Source organism: Mus musculus, chromosome 9, assembly GCF_000001635.26.
Source record: "Mus musculus strain C57BL/6J chromosome 9, GRCm38.p6 C57BL/6J".
Taxonomy (NCBI): Eukaryota; Metazoa; Chordata; class Mammalia; order Rodentia; family Muridae; genus Mus; species Mus musculus.
Window position 1 is genome coordinate 20828059 of NC_000075.6, and position 25769 is coordinate 20853827.

General features: G+C 48.9%; 1 long non-coding RNA gene across 1 annotated transcript; it reads right to left on the reverse strand.

Annotated features, from left to right (window-relative positions):
- Nucleotides 1–5386: 5386 nt before the first annotated feature.
- On the reverse strand, nt 5387–25769 carry Gm39300. Its single transcript, XR_870563.3, has 2 exons — nt 25353–25769; nt 5387–5866 (listed from the first exon to the last, which is right to left on the reverse strand). It is a non-coding gene; the product is annotated as a predicted gene, 39300 (long non-coding RNA).

Here is a 25769-nt window from a genome sequence, read left to right on the forward strand (position 1 = left end):
TTATCACAGAGTGATTTTTCATTTAGTTTCAATTTTTGTTTTTTATATTTGTGTGTGTGTGTGTGTGTGTGTGTGTGTGTGTGTGTGTGTGTATGTGCATGTGTATGTGTGAGGCTGTATGTGTGAGTGTGTATGTGTGTGCATGTACATGTGTGTGTGCAAGTGTACAAGTGTGTGCGAGAGGATGTGTGTGCATGTGTGTGTGAGTATGTGTGCATGTATCTAAGTGTGAGTGGGTGAGTGTTATGTGTATGTGTGTGAGTGTGTATGAAAGAGTGTGTGTGCATGTGTGTGAGTGTGTGTGTATGTGTGTGAGTGTGAATGGGTGAGTGTGTGTGTGTGTATGTGTGTATGAGAATGTATGCATGTGTGTGAGTCTGAGAATGTGTGTGTGTGTGTGTGTGTGTGTGTGTGTGTGTGTGTGTGTGTGTGTGTGTGTGTAGGTCTTTGGACAGCTTCAGGAGTCTCTTCTCTCCTCCCACCGTGTTGAGGCAGGATCTGCCTTCCTGCTTCTGTGGTGTTGCATACTCCATGCTAGCTGCTCCATGGGCTTCTGGATAATTCTCTAGTCTCCACCTCCCACCTCACATACAAGTGCTGAGATCACAGGTGGGCACCAGTGCCTCTGGCTTTTCACCCCAGTTCTAGGGTTCGAACTCAGGTCTTAGGTCTTGCAAGGCAAACACTTTCCTCATAGAAGCATCCCCCTGGCCCTAGGGTTGCTTTTGTTTGGGTGGGTATTTTTTTTTAGGGGTTTTGTTGTTGTTTTTTGAGACAGGATTTCTCTGTGTAAATATGTTTCCCTGGGTGTCCTGTAACTCACTTTGTAGAACAGGCTGGCCTTAAACTCAGAGATCCACCTGCCTCTGCTTCCAGAACGTTGGAATCAAAGTTTGCTCCATAACACTGGCTCTTTTCTTTCTTCTTCTTCTTCTTCTTCTTCTTCTTCTTCTTCTTCTTCTTCTTCTTCTTCTTCTTCTTCTTCTCTCTCTCTCTCTCTCTCTCTCTTTCTCTCTCTCTCTCTCTCTCTCTCTCTCTCTCTTTCTTTCTTTCTTTCTTTTTAACCTGGTCTTAGGTTTGTTGCTGTGTTTGTTTGGTCATTTGGTTTGTAAGTCAGGGTCTCGAGTTCCCAGGTTGGCCTTGACATTACTATATAATTGAGGGTAACCTTGAACTCCTAGTCTTCCTGCTTCCATCTCCAGAGTGCCAGGTGTGCAAACGATGCCTGCTCTGTTCAGAGCTGAGGTGGAACCCATCACTTCATGCATGCCAGGAGAGCTCTCTGTCACCTGAGACAGGGTCTCCGTGAAGCTCAAGTCAACCTTGCATTCACTGGGACCACACCCAGTCTTTCCCCAGTCTTTCCATTGTCAGTCACCCCTGTGAAACAATGCACTCTTTATTCCTCTCCAACTTATCATCCCTCACTTGATGCACTTGCTAGCTTCTTAGCCTTGTGTGTGTATATATGACTTGTGCAGTCCTGGCTCACGGACAGAGGATACTGCATCAACTATGGGGATTTGAACAGAGACCCTCACGCTGTGTGGCAAACACTTCGCAGTAAGCATCTCCTCACTCCTGAGATTTCTCCCAGCCCCCCCTCCCCAGCCCACTACCTTTTTATGGTTACAAGGCCTGTGCATGTTGCCCAGGTTAGCCTTGACTTCCTAGGTTCAGGGATTCTCCTGCCTTAGCCTTCCCAAATAGTTGGGCCCACAAGCACTTGTGCCACCTTGCCTGCTGATGACTTTATGATCTCAGCCTAAATGCTGCTTCCTCCAAGAGGCCTTCCTTGACTACCCAGGCACAGTAAGCTGGTAGGCCTTTCCTGTCCCTGCTGCTTCATCTTTCACAACTGTCCTGGGCTATCAGGTTGGAAGCTCGGTTCAAATGCAGTGAGAATCTCTGTCATGCCCAGAACGACAAAAACAGACAGACAAGGCCAGCTTCTGAACTCTCTCTCCTAACAGGCTCCTCGGGAGTGTCCTCACTGTCCAGACTCCCAGAGGAGGCAGGGAGATACACAGTGTCCAGAGAGGTGAGGAAGTCAGGCCTCAGGGAAATTAAAGGCCGTAATTAGAAGCACTCTGGGGACTGGGTACATACCTGCTAATCCAGCTGTGGGAACTGAGGCAGGAGAATTGTAGGTTTGAAGCTAGCCTGGGTTCTACAGTGAGTTTAAGGCCAGCTTACGCCACAAGATACAAACTGGGCTGCAGAAATGGCTCAGAAAGCACTTGCTGAAATCCTGAAGACCAGGGTTCAGATTCCAGAACCCACCCCCACGTGATGCCGGATGCAGTAGTAGAAGCAACTGCGATTCCTAGTCCTTGGGAGAGATGGAAGTCAGATTCGAGAACAAGAGACTCAGTCTGAAACAAGCTGGAAGGTGTGGTCCCGCACCATGGGTAACGCTCTGACCTTCACAGGCAAGCCAAGGCCCTTATGCATGTGCAGGCATGCGCAGACACGCGGAAATCTTTAAAAATGAAGCAGATGCAGGGCCCATAACTGTACACCCAGTGCTCAGGAAGTAGAGGCAGGAGAATCAGAGGTTCAGGATCATCCTCGGCTAACATAAACAGAAGCCAACCTAGGGTATGTGATGTCCTTAGAACAACGGGGCTGGAGCTGGGAATGACTACTTTGGTGCCCTTTAGTTGAGGCACTCTTGATGGGGTCCACTTGAACAGAAACAGCGCCTTTCTGGGGAGCCTCAGTTCCTCTTCCGTAAACTCAGAGTTGCTAGGGAAGACTTTGCTGCTCTGTGCTGGACCCACTAGGTGTCTAATCAATTGTCAGCCCTTGCCAGTTACATGGACATTGGTAATGGACATGAAGCCTGCCTAGCCTTTTCCCGGGAAGCCCTGGGCTGAATGCCCTGGAGGCAGTGGGAGGCTCCAGGCCACTCATCTCTGCTCAGATAAGTCCCTGCAAGTCCACTCCTCCCGCCCGTGCCTCTGAGCTTCAAATCCCCAGGTCCCAGGGAGGGGAAGGCGAGTCGGATGGCAGCCGCAGCAGCAGCAGCTGCTCCGGGATGGAGGCCAACAGCCGCCTCGCTCCGCCAGCAACATTCCTGCGGGACCTGAGAGCGAGGAGCCCTGCCAGTCACCAGCTCCTAGCGCCCCCTGGTGGCCACGTATGAGCTAGGGGAATTTGACCATTTATAAGTCTGCAGAGCTCTGCCTGTCCTGCCAACCTTGAAGAGGCTGAGGCTGGAGGACCACTGCGAGTTTCAGGACAGCCTGCTCTAAATTGTGATACCTTCTTTTGAAAATCAAAGCACCAGCGAGTTGGTTGTAGGGCCTGTGGCTCAGTTAGTAGGCAGATTGCATAGAAGGCTGGGAGTTCAGGGATCCATGCCCAGCACCACGTAAACTGAGTCTGTTTTTCCACTTTTGATCAGGTAAAGGCAGGGGGGTCAGGAGTTCAAAGTCATCCTAAGATACATAGTGAGTTTGAGGGCTACAGAAGACCCTGCTTCAAAACACAAACTAGGGTTGATGAGGCGGCCAAGGGGGTGAGAGCAGCTGCTGGCCAGCCGGAGGACCTGGGTTTGATCTCTGGATCCAGATGCTGGAAGGAAAGACAACTCCTGCACGCTGTCCTCTGGCCCTCCCAGGAATGTGGTACATGTGCGCACACACATACACACAGAGACACACATCTTTAACGTGTATTTTAGAAACAACAATTCTATACCAGCCCACATCCTGGATTTCAAATTAGCCCAGGGGAGCCTACATCTTCGCCCCACTAGTCTCCTGATGTACTGTGGTACTGGGGAGGGTTTTTGTTTGTTTGTTTTGATTAGTTTGTCAACTTTTGACAAGCTTGAGTCATCTAGGAAGAAGAACCAGCAATTGGAGAGTTGCCTCCATCAGACTGGCCTGGGATCAAGTCTGTGAGGCATCTTCTTGGTTAATGATGATGTGAGAAGGCCCAGCCCATTGAGGGCAGTGCCATCCCTGGGCAGGTGGTCCTGGAGGTATAAGAAAGCCATAGACAGCTGGGCGTGGTAGTGCACGCCTTTAATCCCAGCACTCGGGAGGCAGAGTCAGGCGGATTTCTGAGTTCGAGGCCAGCCTGATCTACAAAGTGAGTTCCAGGACAGCCAGGGCTATACAGAAAAACCCTGTCTCAAAGAAAGAAAGAAAGAAAGAAAGAAAGAAAGAAAGAAAGAAAGAAAGAAAGAAAGAAAGAAGGAAGGAAGGAAGGAAGGAAGGAAGGAAGGAAAGAAAGAAAGAAAGAAAGAAAGAAAGAAAGAAAGAAAGAAAGAAAGAAAGAAAGAAAGAAAGAAAGCAAGCAAGCCATGGACATCAAGCCAGCAAGCAGAGTTTCTCCTCTTCATCAATTACTGCCTACAGGTTCCTGCTTTGAGTTCCTGCCCTGGGTTCCCATCTGAATGGACTGTACACTGTAAGGCTAAGTAGCCCTTTCCTCCCAATGTTGCTTTTGGTCCTGGCACTTATCACAGCAACAGAAAACAAACTAGGACACCTACCTACCTTGACTCCATGAATTCCTACCTCAACCCAGGTTCTGGAGCTCGGTCCCATCATTAAGCATACTGTGTGGCCCTGTTTGAGGTGTTCAGCCTCTCTGTGCCTTGTTTCTTACAAACACAGTTTATGGCAAGTATTTCCTCCACTCTGGGCAAACTGAGTGTGTAATGCTGTTCCAATTCACTAAGTTGCTTGAACAACTCAAAGAAAGAGGGTGCCATGTCTGTGGCAGAAATACCTGTGTCACAGGATCCTTTATTTCTGCCCTGTTCAGTGCTGTCTAATAACTTGAAACTGGGTGTCTTGCTTACCTTTCTATTGCTGTGGTAAGACAGTGACTGAGGCAATGAATAGAAGTAAGAGTTTGTTAGGAGCTCACAGTTTCAATCCATGACCATCATGGTGGGGAGCATGGAACAGGCATGTAACAGGTGAGAGGTGGCAGGCAGGCAGACAGGCAGGCAGGCAGGCAGGCAGGGAGGGAGCTAGGCAGATGAGCAGGGAGGCAGGGAGAGAGGCAGGGAGGCAGGGCAGGCAAGGAAGCAGGGAGGCAGGGATGGAGGCAGGGAGGGAGGGAGGGGGAGGGAAGCAGGGAGAAAGGGATGGAGGGAAGGAGGGAGGCAGGGAGGCAAAAGCAGCCAAGCATGATGCTGGAGCAGTAGCTGAGAGCTTACACCTGATCTACAAACACAAGGCACAGAGCAAAGTGGGAATGGTATGGTCTTTGAAACCTCCAAGCCCACCTCATAAACACAGCTCTTCCAACAAAGCCATACCCTTAATCCTTCCTAAGAGTTCCACCAAGCATCACCAGCCAAGCATTCAAATATATGAGCTTTGGTGGGGCATATGATTTTTCATTCAAATACCACAGGAACTTAAGAACAGAGGGTTTAATTTAGCTCAAGAGTGTGAGCTACAGTCAGTCATGGCAGAGCTGTGGCCGCAGGAGCACGAGGTCGCGCTGCATCCACAGCCAGGAGGAGATGGAGATGGATGCTGGTGCCGCAGGAGCACGAGGTCACGCTGCATCCACAGCCAGGAGGAGATGGAGATGGATGCTGGTGCTCATTTTGTCTCCTCTTTCGTTCATTCCAGGACCCCAGCTCATGGCATGGCACTGCCCACCTCAATTAACCCAATCGAGAAAGTCCCTCGCAGTGGTGCCTGGAATCTCATCTCCTAGACGATCCCAGATCCTGTCGTAATGGGCTGGAGAGCATGAGGACCCGAATTTAATCACTAGCACCCTCTTAAAACACTCGTCATGACGACACATGTCTGTAAGCCCGGCCTGTGGAAGCAGAGACAGGCTGCATCTGGCTAGCTGAGTTCTTGACTGGTTGACTGGATGAGCCCTGGGTTAGTGAGAGATGAGCATGTCAGAAACAAACAAACAAAAAAAAAAAACAAAGAAAGAAAGGGAGGAAGGAAGCCCAGAGAGATGGCTCAGTGGATAAAGGCATTTGCCACCAAGACTGATAACCTGAGTTCCATCCCTGCAACCCACAGGGTGGGAGGAGAGAATAGGCTCCTGCTTGTTGTCCTCTGACCTCCACATGCATGTACATACAAGTTCACATACACCACATACATGTACATACACATACATGTACATACAAGTTCACATACACCACATTCACACGCGCACAAACAGACACATACATACCCCAGTGTGTTGACACTGGACACACAATACACACTTGGTCTCTAGGTGTTGCTCGAATACTTTTCATTGTAATCTGCTGGATCCGAGGTGTGGGTGATAGGAACTGATCAGTGGGGAAAATTAAAGAAAAAAGCGACAGGAATGGAGCTTAGAGCCCCAGACACCTTCACTGCTGGTCTATCTGCTGCCCTGGGCTCCTTAGCATCACCTATCACCTTCAACACAGAGAAACACTTAGTGGAGGTGGGGGAAAAGATCAAATCCCAAACTGTGATCCCTTAAGAACCTAAGACTATAAATGGACATCAGTGTTCTAGAACCTGCTTTCAAACATCAACAAACAATCCCCAAGATCCACATGAAAGGAGAGACTGGGATCCAGCAAGTTGTTCCCTGACCTATGGAACTGTATACGTTACTCGTGTATAACTTAGCATGTGCACATATGACAGACACACAGGGAGAAAGAGGGGAGAGGGAGAGGGAGGGGAGAGGAAAGGGAGGAGGAGGGAAGGGGAGGGGAGGGAGAGGGGAGGGAGAGAATGCTAGCTGGATATGGTGGCCCTTGCCTGTAATCCCAGCACCAAGCCTGGAGAAGGAGGCTCCCTAATTCAAGGCCAGCCTGTTCAGAGTCCACCTGCCTTGTTAGAGTCTAACTTGCTTTGAAGATGTGATTTCTCAGAGGGCTGTTGAGCCCTAGTTCCCCAAAGCTGCAGTTTGTTAGTAGTTCATCTGTTTTGTCTGTGTGGTGTGCACATATATAGTATGTGTATGTAGGTGTGTGCAGGTGTGCACGTATGTAGAAGCCTAAGAGAAGATGAGGACTTCCTCTAGTGCACACTCTACTTTTAAAACTACATTTAGGGCTGGAGAGATGGCTCAGTGGTTAAGAGCTCTGACTGTTCTTCTGAAGGTCCTGAGTTCAATTCCCAGCAACCACAAGATGGCTCACAACCATCCATAATGAAACCTGATGCTCTCTTGTGGTGTGTCTGAAGACAGCTACAGTATACTTACATATAATAAGTAAAAAATTTTTTTAAAAAAACTACATTTATAGCCTGGCAGTGGTGGTGCTGTTAGGAATCACTGAAGAATGACACCCCAGCCTCAAATAGTATGCAAAAGCAAAGAGCATTTATTCAGCTGAATTTCTTTCTTTTTTTTTTTTTTGGTTTTTCGAGAAAGGGTTTCTCTGTGTAGCCCTGGCTGTCCTGGAACTCACTTTGTAGACCAGGCTGGCCTCGAACTCAGAAATCCGCCTGCCTCTGCCTCCCGAGTGCTGGGATTAAAGGCGTGCGCCACCACGCCTGGCCCTCAGCTGAATTTCTTGCAAGCAGGAGTCTCCCCATTTGTGAATGGAGTCAGAGGATTCCAGGGAGGGGTAAGTGCCCTTGACCTTTTACCTTCATTGCTCATCTCTGTCTCCAGGGGTCTGCGGTTGGTTAGGCTCTGGAGACTTCCCAGGGGGTGGCTTACTCATTCTAGCTACCTATTCTTACATCAAGCCAGATGACAAGGTGTCTTCAGATGGGCTGCCGCAGCAGTGGTTGGCTGACCACAGGTTTTCAGATCCGGGTTCTCATTTCTGGGAAACAGAAACTTAGGCCTCATTTCGCAGACTGCCAGTTGGCAGCCTGTCATGGAGTCAGCCTGGCTCTGGCTAACTCTCGGCTACCTTTAATCCCAGCACTCAGGAGGCAGAGGCAGGGAGATCTGTGAGTTTGAGGGTGGCTAGGGTTACACAGAGAAACCCTATCTCAAAAAAAAAAAAAAATACACCTGTGCATCTATGCATTTATTTCACATACACACTGGGGTGAAGGTCAGAGGACAACTTGTTGGGGGTTGCTCTCTCCTACTTAGTGGGTCCCAAGCACAGAACTCAGGTTGTCAGTCTTGGTGTCAGAGACCTTTACCTACTGAGCCCTCTTGCTGGATCACAAACATGGAGGTCAGAGCAGGCCTCGCACGAGTCCGTTCTCCCCTCCTTCTTGTAGGTCTCAGGGATCCAGCTGTAGTTCACCAGTCTTGCTGACAAGTGTCTGACCTGATGAACCATCTTGGCCACCTCATGTTTTAAGTGTGTGCTGGGGATTTGAACTTGGGTCCTGTTGCTTTTACAACAAACCATCTTACCCACCAAGCCATCTTTCCAGCTCCCTGGTTACAGGTGCTTTTTATTTGTTTGATTGCTAGCTTGCTTGCTTGCTTGTTTTCTTCTGTTTTTAAGACAGAGTTTCACCATGTGGACTAGGTAGCCTTGAACTCTGAGATCTACCAGCCCCTGGCTCCTGAGTGCTGGGACTAAAGTCATGCTCCACCACACAGAGCCCTGGTTGGTTGGTTAGTTAGTTTGTTTGTTTGTTTGTTTGTTTGTTTGTCTGTTTGACTTATGCAGCTTAGACTGGCTTTCTGCTTTGGGCTCCCTGAGTGCCAGGATCACGGGCATGTGCCACCCAGTTCACTGTGAGCTGTAACATTTAAGGACGAAAAATGCACACTGGGCTTTTAAGTTCCCAGGAAATGTCCACACTCACAGGAGTGATTTTATTTGTCACACTCATGTAGAGCCACACTCACAGACGATGCTTCCTGGACAAACGTACGTTAGAGTCATTGATGGACATCAGAGGTCATGCAAGAGGCAAGACTGTCCAAGCTGAGACTAGACTGTAGCTCACTTGGTGGTGATCACCCAGCACGCTGAAAGCCCTGGGTTCCATCCCTAACACCTCACATCCTCTGTAGTGGACATGCCTGCAATCCCAGAGCTCAGGGTTAGAGGCAGGAGGGTCAGAAGTTCAAGGTTATTCTTGGCTACATAGTTAGTTCAAGGGTAGCCTGAGGTACATGACAGGCTGTTTCAAAACTAAAATAAAAATAATGATAATATTAAATAAAAATAATAATTGTAAATTGTCTAAGCTGCAGGCAGACAAAACCTCAGAAAGAATTTCTCTGCAACTCCAGCTGTGTCCAAGCGAGATTGACATTCTCTTTAACACACACACACACACACACACACACACACACACACACACACACACACACCAGCCAGCAGGACTTACTAGGGACAAAGCAAGCCTTCTTCCAGGAATGTGCCCAGTGTGCTGTGCTTCCCTCCCCGCCTTTATTTAATATATATCATTTGCTTTCTGGAAATGAAGGCTGGCGTAGGTCAGGAACAATGGACAATGGACCTTATTTACCAAGAACAACCATTGCCTGCAAGGATGGGGAGCCTAGTGGGTGCTTGCTTGGTGCAGAAATCAAAGAAATCAAAGCAAGAGCTGGAGGGGAGGCGAGTGTGAGTGTGTGTGTGCACACGCGTGAGTATATGTATGTGTGTGTGTCTGTGTGTGCACATGTGTGTATGTCTGTGTGTGTATGTGTGTGTCTATGTGTGTATGTGTGTGTGCATGTGTGTGTATGTGTCTGTGTGAGTGTCTGTGTGTGTGTGTCTGTGTGTGTATGTATTTGTGCATGTGTATGTGTCTGTGTGTGTATATGTGTGTACATGTGTGTGTGAGTGTCTATGCCCATGTGTGTCTATGTGTGTCTGTGTGTGCATGTGAGTGTGTGTGTGCATGTGTGTGTGACTATGTGTGTATGTGTGTGTCTGTGTGTACGCGTGTGTGTATGTGTGTATGTGTATGTGTGTGTCTGTGTGTGTATGTGTGCGTGTGTGTATGTGTGTGTGTGCATATGTGTATGTGTCACACGTGTGTGTGTGTGTTTATACCCTGCTCATTCTTTGAGACAGGGTCTCTCACTGAACCTGGGACTTGCTGATGGGTTTAAACTACCTACCCAGCTAGTGTGAGCCCCAGGAATCTACCTGTCTGTCCCCAGCACTGGGACTCCAGGCACACACCACACATCGATAGTGGGGATCTGAAGTCAGACCTCCCCCCGTTTCTGCAGGAGGCATGTTACTGACTGAGCCATCTCCTTAGCCCTTCCCTTTGTTTTTTGAGATGACTCTCAGTCCCTTCCTGCCCCTGGACTTTTGCACAAACCACCATCCTCACCACCTTCAGGAGTGAGTCTTCTTCACTCCTTCAGTCTGAGGCTCTCCCTCTTCTGTTCAATTCCTGTTTTTCCATCTCTTTCTTTCCTTTTTTTTAAAAAAAAAAGCAAACCATAGTATCATATAGGCCAGGTTGACCTGGAACTCCAGGTGTAACTAAGGATAATTTTAAACTTTTTGTTTGTTTGTTTGGTTGGTTGGTTGGTTGGTTGTTTGTTTGTTTGTTTGGTTGGTTGGTTGGTTGGTTGGTTGCTTGCTTGCTTGCTTGCTTGCTTGCTTGCTTGCTTGCTTTGAGACAGTCTCTCTATGCAGACCAGAATGGCCTTAAACTCATAAAGATCACTTGCCTCTACTTTACATTGCTGAAAGTATAGGTGTGAGCCAGCACACCCACTTTCTGTGTCCCTAAGGATGGAACCCAGCCCTTTGTGTGCATATTCAACACTCCACCCATAGAGTCAAATCTCCAGCCTGCAAGAGGATTTTTTAAGTTTTATCACACTTGTTAATAATTGTGTGTGCCCAAGAGCACTCACATGGAGATCAGAGGGCAACTTTCAGAAGTCAGTTCTCCTCCTCCATCATGTGAGGCCTGGGCATGGAATTCGGGGCCTTAGGCTTCGTGGCTCCTGCACTTACTGCTGAGCCCTCTCATCGGCCTTGAAGAAGATTTTGATCCACGTTTCTAAAACAGCTCCACGTCTGAAGCTCCTGGGCCAGGCAGGCTGAGTGCCAAAAGGTCGCTCATGCCTGGAACTGGAGCCTGGGTAAAGTGCTTACTGCGTCCTGTGGCAACAGCTATTGTAGAACCACAATAGCAGCCATCCAGACCTGGGGCGAGGGGAAGTGCCACCTGTCACTAGCAGACAATCCTCCTGCCAGCAGAGGGGATAAACCATCTGTGGCTCTCCTTCAGGCCACTCTGACCCCCTTGACTGGGGCTTATCTCAAGGCAACTGTCTCCAGCACCCCGGGAGGTCTGGCTGAGGTTGAGGGGCATCTCCTAGGCCCCTTCTGTTGGATTTACAGGTACTCCCCTTCCAAGCTGTTTAGACATTAACTCTGTCAAGATAAGCCAACACCAACAGACCTGGGCTCTATCTCAGGCACACCGTGGACCAGCCCTGGATCCTGGGCTTCTTCCTGGTCCTCACTGGCAGCCCCTTGGGCCATGCTGAGCCTCCCTCATGAGTCACCCAGGCAGTGCTCCCCAATTTGACTATCTAATCACTGAGTTCCTCTTGTGTCTCTTCTGGCCTCTAACAGGTACTTCCAGGTGACACCCTCAGCCACCACACACACACACCGAGCCGTGAAGGTTGGCAGTTCTAAGAACATCAGTATCTATGCCCACTCAGATTCCAGGAGATACCTCTTGAGGTGACCACCATGGTGTGGGACTCTCTGGTCAAGAAGACAGTGCTGTCCAGGAGCCTGATCATTGTCAGTGGAAAATGGCTTCATGGTTCAGATGCCTGCTCCAATGGATAGTCCTGACTGTCAACTTGCCTACATCTGAAATTAACTAAAACCCAAATGGCCAGGCATACCTATGAGGGATTTTTTTTTCTTAATTAAATAATTTGAAGTGGGAAGGCCCACCTCTAGTCTGGATCTTCTCCATGGGAAGATCACATTTAACCTGGGCCACGCCTTCTGGTGGCAGCCACTATAGAGGACGTGGAGAGAGAAAGCTCTTGCTCTGCCTGCTTGCTCTTAACAGCTAGCCCATGCCGTCACTGACATTACAACTTCTTCAGAATTCCAGTGCAGCTGAAGACCAGCTGAGACACCCAGTCTCGTGGACTGAACAACTACTGGAGTCTCGAACCGTCCATTCATAGGCAGTCATGTTGGATTAGCTGGACCATAGCCTGTAATGCTAATCAACCCCCTTTCTATACAGATTCATCCTGTAAGTTCTGTTACCCTAGAGAACTAAGACATCTGTAATAGTAGGTGACAAGAGATGACAAATGACCACAAAATGTGACTCTAGGCACAGACACTAGGGAGGGCCTCCCACTAGGGGCACTGTGGCATCCATGCAGGACCTGGGTGAATTTGTAGCAATTCATGTCCTATCTGTTTAGAAATAAGAAGTCCCCAAACCTTAAGAGCCAAGAAAGGCTAGTCCATTTTTAGATGCCTATGAAAACCATAGAGGATCTCCTGTGCTTTCAACTTGGGAAGCTGAGCATGGGCTGGGCTCATTCCTCCTTTGACAAAGTGTCCTCCTGCAGTGAGCAGTCTGCACAACTGCATGGCAAACTTGTTTCCTGTATTGGTTATTTTTATAACCATTTGACAGAAGCTAGAGTCTTCTGAGAGGAGGGAACCTTAATTGAGAAAATGCCTCCATAAGATCAGACTGTAGGCAAGCCTGGAGGGCATTTTCTTAGTGATTGACAGGGGAGAGCCCAGCCCATTGTGGGTGGTGTTATCTCTGAGGTGCTGGTCCTGAGTTCTATAAGAAAGCAGGCAGAGCAAGCCATGAGGAGCAAGCCAGTAAGCAGCACCCCTCCATGGCCTCTGCATCAGCTCTTGCCTCCTGGCTCCTGTCCTGATTTCCTTTGATGAACAACAGTGATATGGAAGTGTGAGCCAAATAAACCTTTCCTCTCCTACTTGCTTTTTTTGTCATGGTGTTTCATCACAGCAATAAAAACCCTAAGATACTCCCAAAGACAGGCCAGTCAACTGCTCCTTTGGTTTTCAGTATATAGTGTGTGTGCTCAGTATATGTGGGTAGAGGGAAGGAGCTACATGCACACGTGGAAGCCAGAGTGCCAAGCATCTTCTATTACTCTTCATCGTATTTTTGTTGTTATAGTTGACTTTTGAGACAAGGTCTTGCTGTCCTGGCTGCTCTGAAACTCTCTAGGTAGACCAGGCTGCTCTTGAACCCACAAAGATCTGCCTGCCTCTGCCTCTGCCTCTGCCTCTGCCTCTGCCTCTGCCTCTGCCTCTGCCTCTGCCTCTGCCTCTGCCTCTGCCTCTGCCTCTGCCTCTGCCTCTGCCTCTGCCTCTGCCTCTGCCTCTGCCTCTGCCTCTGCCTCTGCCTCTGCCTCTGCCTCTGCCTCTGCCTCTGCCTCTGCCTCTTCCATGCTGAAATAACAGATCTGGCTTTTCCATTTTGTTTGTGCTAAGAACATATTTTTATTTTTAATTATATGAGTATGAGAGTATGCACACATGAGTGCAGCTGCCCTCAGAGGCTAGAAGGGGACATTGATGCCTTGGAATTGGAGTTACAGGAGGCTGTGACTACCAGACATGGGTGCTGGGAACCAAACTCAAATCCTCTATAAGAGCAACAAGTGCTGAGCCCTTTCTCCAGCCCTTCCATCTTAGGTTTTGAGATGGGATTGCTCACTGAGCCTAGAGCTCACTGATTGGCTAGACTGTCTGGCCAGTGATTCCTTCTATCGCTGTATGCCAGCACTGGGGTTACAGGAGTGTGCCACCATGAACACCTGTTACATGCGTACTGCGGATCCGAGCTGGGGTCCTGGCACCTGTGCAGCAGGCACTCTGCCTGCTGGGTCATCTCCCCAGTCCTCTTCATTTGTCCCAAAAACATGGCCAAAGCTTTACCCCTAGAGAGGGGGATCCCCCAACAGAGCCTGAGGAAAGTGAGTAAATCTCTCCAGCTTCTCGAGAGCCTGGTGTAAGCTCCACCAAAACAAGGACAACAACGTGTCATCACCTGGGTGACTTGCGTGCCTTACTCTGACTTCTCATCCACAGAGAAGATGGGGTTGGAGTTTCTCCATGCTGACAGGCAGATGAGATAGTGTGTACCCCTGCTGGGCCCTTGGGGGCAGAAGCTCTGTCTTAGGGTTTCTGTTGCTGTGAAGAGACACCATGACCACAGCAGCTCTTATAAAGGAAAGCGTTTAATTGGGGCTGGCATACAGTTCAGAGATTTAGTCCATTATTGTCATGGCAGGAAACATGGTTGCATGCAGGCAGACGTGGTGCTGGAGAAGGAGCTGAGAGTTCTACCTCTGGATCAACTGGCAACAGGAAGAGACAGTGAGCCACTAGGTCTGGCTTGAGCCTCTGAAACCTCAAAACCCACCCCAGGGACATACTTCCTCCATCAAAACCACACCTACTTGAACAAGGCCACATGCCCTAATCCTTTCAAATAATGCCACTGCCTATGGAGCCATTCAAACTTCCTCAAGTTCTTATCTCAAACACCCTAAAATCCTCACCAGCTCCCGATGTGTTCCTCCTCTGCCCATTCTCTGAGGGAGCTGCTCTTATCTCCCTGAGACCTCTCGCCCTCCTGTCCTGTGTCAAATGCTCGGGGTCTTCCAGTCTCTCTTAGTTTACTATCTTGAACTTAATGTGAACCACAGGACAGAGCCTGTATCAAGATATCTCACACTAGACATCAAGGTGGACCCTGACAGGGAAAAAGGGGACTTGTGAGTTGCGTGCTGGAGGCACAGACCATCAAAACCCTTTCTCAGGACAGTTACAAGCCCTGCCCCTTGTACCAGCAGAACCCAGAATCACTGTGACCAGCCTGATGACCAATGAAGTCTTCTTTCCACTATGGAAACTGGTTAGGTAGGAAGGGCCCTCTACTGGTATTTTAGGAAAGTGCATGCTAACTGTACCTCATCCCTCTCCCGGGGAATGTCCTTGTGTGATGGGCAGCCTGCATGACTGCACAAGGCAGCCTTTCTCTCAACAACAGAGACCCTCACTGCTTCTTTTGTCAAGGTTTGGCCCAAGGATTTGCTCCTAGGGAGTAAGACCTCAAGAAAACCTGAGGAACATGGTCATCTTTACCCAAGTCCCCAAAAACCTGATGTACCCCTCAAAGACAGGCAGCATAGGAAGTCACTGTCTATCTTTCTATGTCCCAACTTTCTGTCACAGTTTAGGGGCCTGGACCATGGAGGCCAACTACCAAAGCACAGACAAGCAGAAGTTCAAGGCTCCCTTTGATGTGAAGGAGTCCAGTGAGGAGAGTGTGTGTTGAGGACATGTGGAGGCCAGGGCGGGGGTCAAGGGGAAACAATAGAGGAGAATCAGCCAGGACATGCGACATGCTGGGGGGTCCCATCGATTGGATCATGTCCAGTGCTCCCGTCTTGTGTGGTCAGGCTAAAACCAAACAAGACAGTCTTCTACCTTAGCAACGAGGCACTGAGTATTAGCATCCAGGCCTGGTGAGTCCCCTCGATCCTCAGCCCTGCTAGAGGACCAGGGACACGGAGGAACCAGACAGATGGAGGACTTGCTCCTGTTACAGTGTGACTCTGGAATGTTCCCTGTGTGCTGGAATGCTGGGCTCTGGCACAGGGTGTTACTGGGGCTTTTGCGGGGTCTTTCAGAGGTAGAGCCTCTGAAGGAAGTGGGTCACTGGGGGCCGAGTGGTCCTGAAAGTTAAAGCCCTGTGCTGCTTCCTGCTGCTTCTCTTCAACCTGTCTACCATGAGTTTGTTTTATGCTCCCAGGGCCTTGAAGCAGATCATGTCTTTCTCACCATGATGGACTGAAACACCCCTAAACTTATGAATCAGATCAACCCATGCTCCTTTAAGTTGCTTCTGTCAGGTGTTCTGTGACAACGATGACAGCTGATTTCTGTTGCTGTGACTGAGAAAGGCTATAGGAAGGGAAGTGTCAGTTGCTAGCCATCTCTCTAGACCCAAGACCCCCATATTCATTTTTGAAGCCACCTTGGCCTCTCCCAAAACTGGGCTGCTGCCAGGCGGCTCCCTGGCCTCCATCCCTTGGTGCTGGAGTCGCAGGCTTCTGCCTGTTTTAATCTGTGTTAGTGATGGATGCCAAGGCTCCATGCACTCTAGGCAGGTACTCCCCCCACAGATGCACACCCCAGTTCTGGGCTCATGTTCTTAATGCAGTGAGGTCCAAATATCACCCTCCGAAATCATGGTGTCATCAGTGTCTCCAAGCTATTGTGAGACCTTTCACTCTCCAGGTAAGTCCGCAACAAGCCGACCGATGGGTGCATGCTGGCCATCTTCGGGGTCTGATGGATTTCCCATCAGGTCACCACCCAGAGCTCACTGCAGAGGGTGGAGGAGACTGAGTCCTGCACCTTCCCCAGCCTCCTCCTCTCTGCTCTCAACTCACGCCAATAGCCCATATCCCCTCTACCTTCCCCCAACATACACACACACACACACACACACACACACACACACACACACACCATCCTAACTGTTTCCTGGAAGCTGGAGCTATGTCTCCCTGCAGAAGAATATGGTATTCAACAGTCCTGAAAAACTTCATGAAGGCTTCCATCTCCCTCAGGTGACACCAGCACCCAGGGATCCTATGGTGGTCACGGTGCTGTTCTGTTCCAGCCATGTAACCCCAGGATCTGAGTGAGTTTCCTTATCCAAGAAATGAGGAGGGGCTGAGAGGACGGCCTTGTGTGTGATGTGCTTGCTAAGCAAGCACAAGGCTTGATCCCCAGAGACTCTATTAGGAAGCTGGGCATGGGCTGGAGAGGCTGCTTAGAGGTTAAGAGCTCTTGCTGCTCTTCCAGAGGTCCTGAATTCAATTCCCAGCAACCACATGGTGGCTCATAATCATCTGTAATGAGATCTCATGCCCTTTTCTGGCCTGTAGGCATACATGTGGGCAGATTATTGTATATATAATAAATAAATAAATCTTAAAACTTAGCAGTGACTCACAGCATGGGAGATATGGAACCTGAAGAGGCCACCTCCTGTAGCCAGGCAGGAACCCCAGTGGAGCAATAGGGACACTAACACATCCAGAAAACTCTCAAAATTTATTGTTCACAAGAAATGCAGGGATGGGGAATGGAGCAGAGACTGAGGGAATGGCCAACCAATAACTGGCCCAACTTGAGACCCATCCCATGGGTAAGCACCAATCCCTGACGCTACTAATAACGCTTTGTTATGCTTGCAGACAGGAGCCTAGCACAGCTGTCCTCTGAGAAGCTCCACCCAGCAGCTGACTCAGACAGATGCAGACATCCACAGCCAAACAGTGGATGGAGCTTGAGGACCCTTGTGGAAAAATAGGAGGAAGGATTGCAGGTCCCAAAGGGGATATGAAATCTACAGGAAGACCAACAGAGTCAACTAACCTGGACCCTTGGGGTTCTCAGAGTCTGAATCAACCAAAGAGCATGCACAGGCTGGACCTAGGCCTCTCCACACATATGTAGAGGTGTGCAGCTTGGTCTTCATGTGGGTTCTAAACAACGGGAGCGAACACTATCCCAAAAGCTGTTGCCTGTCTGTGGGATATGTTCTTCTAGCTGGGCTGCCATGTCTGGCCTCAGTGGGAGAGGATGCACCTAGCCTCAAACACTTGATGTGTTAAGGTGGGAGGATACCCGGGGGGGGGGGGGATCTGCCCACTCGGAGGAGAAGGGGAAGGGAGATGGGGGAAGGATTGTGGGAAGGGGTGCTCAGGAGGGGGGGAGGGGGCAGTGAGTAAGTAAAAATAAATAAATAAAGCTGGCATCTTGGCTCATGTCTGTAATGTCAGCACTGAAGAGGCAGAGACTGGAGGGCATAGATAGATAGACAGACAGACAGACAGACAGACAGACAGACAGACAGATAGATAGATAAGGTTTGCTCATAAGATAGCAAAGCCGATGACCTGAACTCAGTACCTATAGAAAGGAGAGAACCTACTCTCACAAGTTATTCTCTGACATCCACATTAGTGTGTGCACCTGTGTATGTATATGTAAGCATACCTGCACACACATGTATAAACATAAAGGAAAAACCTGGGGTGGATAGGGCCTGAGGGTGAGCAGCAAAGTCACTTTCAGGCTTCCACACACATGCACACATATGTACATGTGCAAACAGAGAGAGAGAGAGTTGGGAAACAGTGTGACCAGGAGGGAGGGGAAACTGTAATTTCCCTGTCTCTCCATTTTCCATAGACAGGGTGCCCACCTGCCTGAGACCCTGAGCCTCCAGAATGGCTTCTCTGTCCCCACAAGAGGTAAGACTGTCCAAGCAGAGACCTCAGGAATAAAGAATGTTGCAACTCCAGGAGGCTCTCTACAGCATCAAGTTAACAAGAATGCCACAGTATTTCAAGCTGGGGTTGCCATTCCATGTTCTGGTCAGACACTAGGCTCGTTACACCCAGGGACTCAGGGTTCCCTCCCCAAAACATATCCCATGAGTGGGCTCAAGCCAAAGTTGAACCCATTACACTGTGTGAATGAATCCCAAGGCCACTCCTAATCCTTTTCTCTTCTTACACTAAGTCTTAAGCCCAGGTTGCCCTTGAACTCACTAGGAGTCTAGGACAATCCTGAACTCCTGATCTTCCTGCCTCGCCTCCCCAGCACTTGGAATTACAGATGCACACCGCAGTGTGCCCGGTTTACACAGTACTGGGATAGAAAAGCCAAGGCTTTGTGTGTGCTATGCAGGCTCAAACAACTGAGCCCTCACCCCAGCCCTCTTCCAGATCCTGAGCTGGTGGACATTACAAAACCTGACCTTTCAAGCAAGTCTACCTCAGGCTTTCCCCCAAGCCCCAGTATCTCCTACCCGTTCCACTCTGCATTTCTCATTCCAGCCTGCAAGCTAACACTCAGACCATGTGTGACAGAGTTCATAAAAACTCGGGTGGACCGTGTCCTGGCCCTGTGCAGTGCACAGCTTAAGTGATCGCATCTTGGCTTCCGTTTCTCACTCTGTCTCAAGTCCGTATGACTCTCCAGTATCCAGGGTCCCTGTCCATTGCTAGAGCCACAGATCATGCGCCTCAGAAGATGGAGAGGCTGCGCTGACCATCTGCACAGATGCAGATCTGAAAAGGCTGCCCATTGTGGTATCAATTCAGCAGGGACAGGTGGGTAGCATTGGGACCTTGTGGCCAGAAGTGCTAGACTGACCCCCTAGACGTTCCACAGCTGGAAATGGGAGTCACCCTCTGACCTAATGCTTCAACCAACATGACAGCTTGGCCTTACTCAACCCAAGAGAACTCTGGGAACTTTCTACATGTCAAGGCAATGTACTGGGCAAGAAGCAGCATTTAAGCTTTCTACCAATTGGAAGGCAGAGGCAGGAGAGCTCTAGGGGCTCACTGGCAAGGTATCCAGATGAATGAGCACGTTCCAGGCCAAAGACAGACCCTGTCCAAAATAGGAAACTAATGTATGGCTGAGAAAATGGTTCTGTGGGTGAAGAATTGCCCCACAAGCATGAGGATTTGAGTTCAACCCCCAGTACCCCCAGTAAAACTATGGTGCTCACCTGTAACCCAGTACTGGGAGGCAAAGAGCTCCAGGGGCTCGACAGCCAGCCAGCCTAGCCAGTCCCTGAGATCCCAATTCAGTGAGAGACCTTGTGTAAAAATGTAAGGTGGAGGGGCTGGAGAGATGGCTCAGCAGTTAAGAACACTGACTGCTCTTCCAGAGTTCCCAAGTTCCATTCCCAGCACCCACATGGCAGCTTACAACTATTTGTAACTCCAGTTCCAGAGGTTCTGATACCCCCACATAGACATAGATGCAGGCAAAACACCAGTGCACATGAAATTTAAAAAAAAAAATTAAGTAAGCTAGAGATAGATAGAAGGCACCACCATTGACCTCTGGTCTCCATAGAAGCACACACACAAACACACACACCATCACCACCACTAACAAGAATACCTACTGCTGCTGCTGCTGCTGTTGCTGCTGCAATTCACCCACACTGAGTATAACGAAGCAGTGAGACCCAAGTTGTCTGCTAGCCCCAGTACACATAAATATGCACATGCCAGCAAGATTTTGATGAAGGGACCCTGGTATAGCTGTCTTGTATGAGTCTATGCCAGTGCCTGGCAAATACAGAAATGGATGCTCACAGTCATCTATAAGATGGAACACAGGGCCCCGAATGGAGAAGCTAGAGAAAGCACCCAAGGAGCTGACGGGATCTGCAACCCTATAGGAGGAACAATAATATGAACTAACCAGTACCCTCCCAGAGCTCGTGTCTCTAGTTGCATATGTAGCAGAAGATGGCCTAGTTGGCCATCATTGGGAAGAGAGACCCCTTGGTATTACAAACTTTATATGCCCCAGTACAGGGGAACGCCAGGGCCAAGAAGCAGGGGTGGGTGGGTAGGGGAATGGGGGGGGGAGTATAGGGAACTTTTGGGATAGCATTTGAAATTTGAATTGTATATAAAGAAAATATCTAATAAAAATGAAAAAAAGAAATAAATGTGCACATACACTCACATGCAGACAAAAGGAGCGGAAGCATGGAGGTCAGGGCAATATGGAGTGGACTCAGACCACAGGAGGTGTCCATTGGAGGAAGAGACTGCCTCATCAGAGGGTTAGAAGTTCCCTTGTCAAGGCCAGCCTGATCTACATAGCAAGCTCTAGGACAGCCAGGACTACACAGAGAGAGCCTGTCTCTTAAAAACAAAAACAAAACAAAACAAAAAACAGTTCCCCTTGTCAGCCTTGATGTCCTAAGTTAGGCTGAATTGTGAGCTCTCAAAAAAATCTTGTGAACATTTAGTTTCTTTTTTAATTGTGTGTATGCACACATGTACCACATGTGAGTGTGCGCGTGCCCGTGTGCGTGCATGTGTGTGTGTTCAGTGTTCTCGGCCAGAGGCATCAAACCCCCTGCAGCTGGAGTTGCAGACAGTTGTGAAGCCCCCCTGTGGGCACTCAACTCAGCTCCTCTGCAAGAGCGGCCAATGCTCTTAACCACTGAGCCATCTCTCTAGCCCCATATTATCTCATGTAAATGTCACGGTAACTCCAACCAACAGGTACAATGATTTGGGTTTGAGATGAGGAGTTGAAGGCAGAGAGCGTGAAACAGCAGAAGCAGTCCGATGCCAAGCAGTGCACTGAGTGTGTATGCGATGCTTGTGAGCATACGGTCCTGTCGATACTGCCCTAGAACCAAGTGGAATTCCCCCACAAGGAGTCACCATGCATCCAAGCTAGGAGCCCCCATTCAACCAAGTGGTGGCTGTGCCCCCCACCTCTACCGGGACTATGCCCTTCATGCATCTCAAGACCGGGATGTGGAGGCTTAGACCATGGACCCTGCAGCCCAGGACCACATGAAGAAGATTCTCTTGGTCTGAGTAATTCTGTAATTGGTAAATCACGCTGCTGTGTAATTCCCTGCTTACGGGGCAGACAAGCAGGTTTCCACATGTCACAGACTCTGTGATGGGTCGGGGATGGGAGAGAGATGTGGGAGGCTGATGGGAAGGTTGCCAGTGAGCTGCTGGAGAAAGCATGAAGCTTCACTTCGAAGCTGTGAGTTCAAATGTTACCTTTCCTGTGTGACATTGCGTGCCTTCCGGTAGTTCTCTGAGCCTCCATTTCCTCACTTATAAGAACAGGCTAATCATGTCGTCTACAGAATAGTCAGAGAGCTGTGGGTCAACACGCTAGAATTAGTTCCAGCAGTTAGAAATTTAGATTTTTTTCATTGCATTGATGATGTTGGGAATTGAACCCAGGGCCCTCTGCATGCAAGGCAAAAATACTTTACACTCTTCCACTGAGCTGCACACATCCCAGCCCTAGATTTTAAATAAATAAATAAATAAATAAATAAATAAATAATGGGCTTTTGTTTTGATTTGTATTTTAGCCTGGCCCTGAATTCACATAGCCAGGATGACTTCTAACTCCTGGACCTCTGCCTCCCAAGTGCCAGGGTCACAGGTGTGAGCTGGGCCACATACAGTGCTCCGTGTCAGATCTGCAGCTCAAAGCAGGCAGACACTACCAAAATACACACGTCTACTTAAGAGCATGTAAAATACAAGCACTGGCCACCACTTGTCCCTCTCCCTGCTTCCCAGCACCGACTGCTCTTCCAGAGGTCCTAAGTTCAATTCCTAACAACCACGTGGTGGCTCAACCTCTGACACCGTGCCTTCTTTACCTAGACCAGCTGAGTCCCCTGGAGCAAAGCCTTCCTTCCTTACAGACAGATACAAATGTCCTAAGGCACCATCTCTGGGCTGGGGAGATGCTTGCTGGCTAAGTGTGCTGGCTGCTCTTGCATTGGACCAGAGTTCAAGTCCCAGCACCCACATCAGACACTGATGTTGTAACTCCCCAGGGGATCTGACACCCTCTTCTGGTCTCCTCAGGCACTGCACCTCCACACACACAGTCACACACATATAAATAAAAGCAAAAACAAATAATTCTTTAAGAATATCAACTAGGGCTGGGCAGTGGTGGCACATGCCTTTAATCCCAGCACTTGGAAGGCAGAGGCAGGCAGATTTCTGAGTTCGAGACTAGCCTAGTCTACAGAGTGAGTTCCAGGACAGCCAGGGCTACACAGAGAAACCCTGTCTCGAAAAACAAAAACAAAAACACAAAACAAAAACAAAAACAAAAACAAAAAAAGAATATCAACTAGGGATGGAGAGATGGCTTAGCGGTTAAAGAGCACTGACTGTTTTTCCAGATGTCCTAAGTTCAATTCCCAGGAACCACATGGTGGCTCACAACCATCTGTAATGGACTCCAATGCTCTTTTGTGGTGTGTCTAAAGAGAGAGACAGTGTACTCATATTAGGAGGGTGGAGTTGTCTTCTCTGAAATTGCTGGACTCGGGATGGCCATCTGCAGTGAACAGGTAAGTCATGTGTCAAGATGATGTCATCCACCAGACAGGTGACTTCCTTGGAGAGTTAGTCATGGGCAGCCTGACATCCAGTAAAGCAGGGGACATTGTACAGGTCCCCAGAGGCTTCCCAGTTGGCAGGCACCTGTGATTATCTTTGCTGTTGCTGTTATTGTTGTTGGTTTGGTTTGATTTTTTTCTTTTTTTTTTTTTTGTTTATTTGTTTGTTTGTTTGTTTTTTTTTTTTTTTTTTTTTCGAGACAGGGTTTCTCTGTGTAGCCCTGACTGTCTTGGAACTCATTCTGTAGACCAGACTGGCCTCAAATTCAGAAATCCTCCTGCCTCTGCCTCCCAAGTGCCAAGATTAAAGGTGTGCAACACCACTGCCTGGCTCTCTGTGATTATCTTGACCTGATACCTAGATGCCATGGGCCACTGGGACAAAGCTGGGCAAGAGCATTGTAAGTGCTAAGTTGTAAGTGCAGCTCTGTGGGATCTTAACAAGGGATAAGGAAGGGAGATCCCATGATTTCTCCCAAGCAGGTGCAGGACGCTGCAGGTGAAGCTGCACTCACTGTCCTTCTTGGAGCCAAGACAAAGCAAAACAGCAAACTACAGAGTGTTTTATCCGGAGGTGGCGTCACACAACACCTGCATGTTGACTCCTCCCCGGCTGACATCAGAGATGGACGTCAGAGACACACCAGGTACCAACCATCCAGATCACCCCAATACTGCCATCCACTGTCACCCAACCAAATACCAAGTCTTCAGTTAGCTTTTGATAATACCCAAACAGCAATAGTCAGAATTGGGTATGACCACTCACGCCTACTGAATACTAAAGAGGCAGAGGCAGGAAGATCAAAAGACCATCCTGAGCTACCAAGCAAGATCCTGTCTCAAAATAAAAACAAAGTGGGAGAGGAAAATGGCTTAGAGGGTAAACGATGCTTGGACAATTCGGACTCCACATGCCCACAGTACAAAGCACCTGGAAGAATTTGTGCCAGGAATCTCAGCAGCTGACTCAGGGACTAGGTGGAAATAGACGGATCCCAGCTAAACCTTGTCTCAAACAATCAAAAAATTGAGGGAAGAGCTGGGCAATGGTGGTTCAAACCTTTAATCCCAAAACTCAAGAGGCAGAGGCAGGTAGATCTCTGTGAATTTGAGGCCAGCCTGGTCTACAAATCAAGTTCCAGGACAGCCAGGGCTACACAGGGAAACTCTGTCTCAGAAAAAAAAAAAAGAAAGAAAGAAAGAGAGAGAGAAAAAGAAAAAGAAAGAAAGAAAAGAAAGAAAAAGAAAAACTCAAGTAGAGGGGTGGAGAGATGGCTCAGCAGTTAAGAGTACACATACAGAGATGAGTGCACAGACAGTATACACACACACACACACACACACACACACACAGGAAAAGAGGAGGAGAGGAGCAGGAGAAATGGAAATATACCTCAGTGGTAGAGTCCCTGACCAGAGTCCCCCAGTGAGGGGCTAGGGCATGGCTTAGCTGTGAAGTTCTCACCAACTGTCTGAAAGGCTCTGAGTCTGATTCTGAGCACTGAATTAAAAGAAACCAACAACATTCCAAACCTCAGAGTCTACCGCAGAGGATGCCCCACCCCATGCCCCATCCTGAGGTCACACAGTGGCAGCCTGAGTCTGCACTCAGGATGCAGCTCAAGGACACTCAGGGACCTCATGTCGCCCCTCCGCAGCTGCTCCTGAACAGACCTGCAGTCTGTCTGGGCAGCAGACACACCAGAGGCACACCTCTCTCTAGCATGGAGTCCCAGGAGACTCCCAGACAATTGTAACTGGGCTCTCAGTCCTTAGCCATGACCTTCAAGTCCCCTCAGCTCTAAAGCCCCCTCCTCCACATGCCTGGGTGAGTCTCCTCCCCAGGTATCACCCAGTGCTGTCATAGTGGCAAGATGACTCAGTGCCACCAAGCCTAAAGACCTGAGTTCTATCCCCAGGACTTACATGGTGGAAGGTAAAATCCAATTCCTGAAAGTTGTCCCTTGACCTCTACATGAACTCTGGGACATGTATGTGCCACCCCACACTTACATAAGTGAATACTTAAATAAATGAACTTAAAGGGGCTGGAGAGATGGCTCAGTGGTTAAGAGCACTGACTGCTCTTCCAGGGGTCCTGAGTTCAAATCCCAGCAATCACATGGTGGCTCACAGCCATCTGTAATGGGATCTGATGCCCTCTTCTGGTGTGGCTGAAGACAGCTACCATGTACTCATATACATAAAATAAATAAAATCTTTTATTAAAAAAAAGAAATTTAAAAATTAAACATGGTGTGGACCCAAGCCACATCTATATCCTGTCCTTATGCTAGAGATTTTCCATAGCAGCTGAGGGTGGCTTTCTGATCTCCCCATACACCTCCTCTTTGTCCCTCCAGATCACACCCAAGTGCTGAGCTATCTTAGCAAAAAATGAGGCTACCATGTCATCAAGGGAAGCCCAGAAAGCACATGGTAAGGACAGACCTGTCATGCTGTCCCCACGGCTCAGAGGGGCAACGTCATTCCCGAGGTGTGGATGGGCAGCCTCTTCCATGAGTTCCCAGGCAGGTGCAGACATGCCGATTACTATTCTGTTGCTGTGACGAAATCCCCGGCCAGAAGCAATTGAAGGGACTCACAGAAGGTTGTGATGGTGAAGGCATAGTGGTAGGAATAGCAGGCAGGCTGTTCACACTGCATCCACAGTCAGGAAGCAGAGCGTGAACAGGAAGTGGGGCCATACTGTAAAGCCTTAAGCCCACCCATTGCCAGTTACGCACCTCCTCCATCAAGACTCCACCTCCTAAAGGTTCCACAACCTTCTGAAAGGCACCACCAGCTGATGACCAAGTGTGCAAATGCATGAGTCTGTGGGAGACAGGGGGACATTCAAACCACCAG